At 34.6% G+C, this 5342-nt stretch overlaps 1 protein-coding gene across 1 annotated transcript in view; it reads left to right on the forward strand.

Annotated features, from left to right (window-relative positions):
- Window positions 1–5342, forward strand: part of LOC108966509 (low-density lipoprotein receptor) — a gene marked incomplete in the record, with an annotated part of 366712 nt that overhangs the window by 282561 nt on the left and 78809 nt on the right.

Below are 5342 nucleotides of genomic sequence, written 5' to 3' on the forward strand. Positions count from 1 at the left end.
TTTTTTTTTTTTTTTTTTTTTTTTTTTTTTTTTTTGTGGCATGAAGTATGAGGTATTCACAAAAATAATTACTGAAATTAAGAGGTGTTGAGGAAAGAGAGAAACTAAAGATATTAAACTCAAACGAAAAGCTTCAAATACGCTCTTTGAAAATATTGATTTAAAAAGTTCGAAAGTTTATATTGCTTAGAAAAATTTATGGAGTTTCTGAAATAATACAGACATTTGGAAATTTAGTATTGAAATTTTCTTTAAAAATACATTCAGCATACCACATTTGAACAGACACAAAGTTAAAGTTACATTTTTACACCCTAAACAGTATATTTTAGGTTCGATTCGAAGTTTTTGGCGTCCAACAGGAAATATCTCMGAGGTCAGAGATCCTTATATGGACAACTTTTTTATTTGACAAGATATCATAATGAGATTTTGCTCAAATTATTTTCCAAAGTAGTGCCACAATATACGAAGAMATTTTTAAGATCGGATTACTATAGYATACAGGKGCCATACAAGCTGASCGATCAAAATTAAGWCCTTATATGAACAACTTTTTTATTTAATAAGATATCTTCATGAGATTTRGTGCAGATTATTTTCAAAMYYAAGGCTAYCATGTGCGAAGAAATKTTTTAGATCGGATCACTATAGCAWATAGCTGTCATACAAACTGAATGATTAGAATCAATTRCTTGWATGGAAAACTGTTTTATTTGAGRAGATATCTTCATGAGTTTTGGCACAGATTATACACAAAATCAAAGTTACAATATTCGAAAAAAATTTTGGAACGGAACACTATAGCATATATTTCATACCAGACATAGTATAAACTACAGCTGTCTTGCTAAGTAATCGATCAAAATCAGATTTATGCATTTAAATGTTTTATTAATTAAAGTTATTCTATTTTCGCAGCTGTCAATAACTTTTTTCATGTTTAGAAAACAAAGGAARAAGAGAGGTGTCTTTAAAATTTGARTTTGTCGAAAAAATATTGTTTAAACTGCAAAATCGTTTGCTTTCTTATGTAACAGATACATTAAATGCRCTTAAACAGCTTATTTTGGTTAAAATAAACAATAATAATCGCGAAATAATCTATTTTGAATACAAAAACATGCCAGCGTTTTTAAAACATATGTACACACCGAAGCAGTTCAGTCAGAAAACCTTTCYACACTCGCCCGTTTCACAAAAAGCGCTCACCCTGCCACACTCTACAAGTACTACGTTTTCTTTTGCTCCCTACTCAAAGCAATTGCTGCTCTTCATGTTATTTGCACACCCCTTAGACGACGTATGTAAACACTGATTATCAGCAGTCGATAACTTCATAATTAAAAACTTTTCATTCCGCTTTGTCGCATCTTCATCGCAATTCGTCTGCCATTAGCGGCGACGTGAGAGGCAGTGAGGCGTGTCAATGGCGCTGTATATTTACTCGACGGCGTCAATTCAAACATAAACACATAGACCCACACACACGCACAAAACAAAATCCTGCTCTCAGCGCTTTCAAAGTCAGCGACGAGCATTAACCTTAGCTGCAGTGAGAATGAGGCCAACAGCGTGTGCTGAAAAGCAGGGTAGCAGACGTAGTCAGCAACAAGAACAACAACAACAACATCTTTCTTTATGGCAGGTGGCCAAAATCTAACAGCATCAGTCATTGCAGACGTTCTTTATGACTGTGTATGCGACAACTGGCACATTGACGAGCTGAGCAGACGTATCGTTGTGTTGTCGTTATGTCGTCGTGTTTCAGAGTTCGTCAATTTTTTTTTTTTTTGTTTTTTTTTGGTGTTGGAACTGTGGTTGAAAATTCAAAATGCTTTTAGTATTTTATGGAAATTGTATTGAGTTGCCTATTATCGAAGCGCAGCGCTTTTAGATGTGTGTGTGTGTGTGTGTGTGTGACAGTTTTAGATAAATTTGTACTCACCTATAAGCAGCGCGTGTATATTTGTACTGTATGTATGTCTTTTTATTGGAAATTGCCTGCTAAATGTGACAGCGTCTATTGAATATTTACCGAAAATTACGGCAAAAGTTAATTTGCTTAATGTAATGATTTGGAAAATTAATTTAATTATTCAGAGCCTACTGCGGCGCTTGGTGACTTTCCAGTGCGCCATGCATATATTGGTATTGGCAAAGTAAGGATATGCGGCTTTGTCGACTTTGGAAATGAACTGCCGCTTTTTTGCTCTTATCGCACCGTTACTTACGCATAGTACTGAAAAAATAAATAACTCAATTAAAGTGAGATATAAAGATGGAATTAATAGTTAATGATAAACATTGTAAATTTTAGTTTTTATTCAATATGCCCAAATAATACATTTTGGTCGACSACTTTTTGTCATTTTCCCGCTAGAGACCTTTTTCCATCAATGTAAAACATTTCTGATTTCTTGGCGAAAACTGCGACAAGTAATTTCACAGGCTCCTCTTGAAGCCAACTTTACTCCATGAAGGAAGTTCTGCTTTGACCGAAACAAATAGTACTCCGATGGTGAATGCATCATAACTCTCCAGCCAAACTCTCCCAGCTTATGCGGAGTCATCAAGGATATGTGTGATCTAGCGGTGTCCTAATGGAAGACGAAGCCTTTTCTGTTGATCAGTTCTGGTCGTTTTTTTCAATTGTTTGCTTCAATCTCATTAGTTGTTGACTGTAAAATGTAGAATCAATCTTTCGACCAGACTGGAGCAGCTCTTAGTGGATGATTCTTTTTCAATCCCATCAAATACTCAGCATAACTTTTCGAGGCGTCAAACCTGGCTTTGCGACCATTTGTTGAGTTTCACCACGGTAGGACCTCCTTTCCTTTCGTCTTCAGTACAGTGCCGGCGAATTTGCACAAATGCGGTTGAAAATGTGTTGCAGTGACTGAACAAAAATGCATTTTCAATTTATAAAATGAATTCACAATTCAGCGATTGATTTATTTATTCCAATTCTAACAAACTTCAAAAAAAAAAAAAAATAATATTGATACATTTTCTAACACATAGTTAATCGATGGCTATTCATTTTTAGTGTAGTTAGCAGTACAAATAATTCAATTACTCATCGATTTAATACAAACGTACCAGCAAAACCTCTGAAAATAAATAAATTAATACATATTTACACACACACATACGCGCCTCCACACACATTGCATGCATTGATCTGCCCGCATAAATTTCAATTAAAGAGAACTCAACTCTGCACACACACGTCAACAACGCCGCATGCTGACATACACAAACACATACTAATGTATACTTGCAAGTGTAGCTTCAATCGAGAAGCACTTTGTTTATACATATATTAGATTTAATTTTAATTCGATTTCGAAGGCTTTTAGCTCTGCAAATTGAGTGCATCAGCTAGTAAAGTAGCCGATAAATTGTTGCATGCGAGCGCTAGCAGCGCTGATGTGATGTCGAAGAGCYGTTCACTAACTGCAAAGCGTGCGGCAGGCAAATGTAAGCGATTAAAAAGCAATGAATAGACAATTGGTTTATAAAAGTGTTACTAAAGCGCTCCACCATTATTGCGACACAATAACAATTTCTATGACTGATGGAATAAATGCGGAGACGACGAGCCACTTTAAGCTTTAGCAAGCTCTATATTCACTTCACCAAATTTGCTGTTTTCGTTTCTCATATATAATCCTTAACCTTTATTGACAAGCTGTTTTCCCGTTAACTCTAGCACAAAYACTTACATTTRCTGTTAGTGYAGACGCTGCTCTTTATTTTTCGTACAAAAGCCAAACTTTTGTATGAAAATTTCTTTGGAAATTCTTCGCAACAAAGAAAAAAGTCATAGCACGCTCGAATATTTCAAAAATATTTATCTTTTGTGTTTTTGCTTCGGCTCGCTCACATTTTGTTGGCAAAACGTAGTTAATTACGGCATTCTTCGTGAAATTGTTCCACATGTCGAGCGTCAAATTGTCAAGCAACTTAATTGATGGGTGGGGAGCRCAGAAAATCATTATGTGGGCCGGCAATTTGGTATTTAGAGTATTGCGTTGTTTCGAAGAGAAAAAAAAATACAAGCAGCTTAAATTAATATTTCGGTCATTTAAACTGTGGTCTAATCTAATTTCAGTCAGAAATTTTTTATAAATTTTTTTGTTTAAAAAAATTCTAACTAATTGATTCGACCAATATATTTTTTATAAAAAAAAATTCTTTATAAATTGTAACCATATTACGTAAAAATTTTTTAAAAATAATTTACGAAACCTAATTTAAATTAATGAAAGTACAATAATAACTATTTTCATTTNCATTTAATAAGTTCGATTTTTATCTACAAAATAATACTAAAACTGTTGGAAAATAGATATTTATATATATCTCGYATTTCCAAATATTTATAAACATTTTGCATTCCCACAATAACTCCAACCCAAAATCGAATAATTGCTTTTMGCCGACAAAATTCTAAAGGACAAAAATATGTCGCATTTAGTGGAATTTAAAAAATTTGTATATGCCTGCATACTGCGTAATCAAATGCAGTTATTTTCCGCTACTCGCGTTTGGCATATCTATGTGCAGTGAATGCACGCACACACCKACACGTAGTAMCTATTTTAACGTATGCAAATAATGYAGTGCAAATGGAGGATAATTAGAAATTGAGTGGCGTATCCCAGTCGAAATTTCCAGCATTGCTGGTACTGCATATGTCAGAGTATTTGTTTTAARTTTAGCCAAAACCATGCATCAATATATAATTAAAAGACAATTAAAATGTGTGAATGAGAAAATACTTTTAGTAAACTAGAAAAACCTTCCGAATATCACAACATGATCGATCTGGTTGGTGGCCTTTCGATCCGGAGGCAGCCAAGTAGCTTGATGAATTTTTCTATGCTAGAATCTAGTACTACAAATAAACATAKTGCAGGGCTTGACGACGACGAGCAGCCGCAGCCCATTTGGGCGTTSTGCCAAAGATACCTGATGGAATAAATGTGGAGACGACGAGTCACTTTAAGCTTTAGCGCTACTTGAGCCATATGTAAAAGAAACATTTTTGGCCACTCCCAAGTGAATGGCATTTAAAGAGCTTTCCTAACTTGCATAAAAATTCTATACATGACTCCATTCTTCATTCCTTAAGCTGTCCGTAGAAGCAACTAAATTCGATCGTTCAGTTTGTATGGCAGCTATGTGCTTTAGTGGTCCAACGTTTTCGGCAAATGAGCAATATTTTGGGGAGCAAAAGACGTTTGCTAAATTTCGTATCAGAGTATCGACGAAGTGCACGAGAATGAATGTGTGTTTTATTGTACAGAATAAAAACACTTTTATGCAATATTTTT

Source organism: Bactrocera latifrons, unplaced genomic scaffold (assembly GCF_001853355.1).
Source record: "Bactrocera latifrons isolate USDA-ARS-PBARC rearing strain unplaced genomic scaffold, ASM185335v1 scaffold_162, whole genome shotgun sequence".
NCBI lineage: Eukaryota > Metazoa > Arthropoda > Insecta > Diptera > Tephritidae > Bactrocera > Bactrocera latifrons.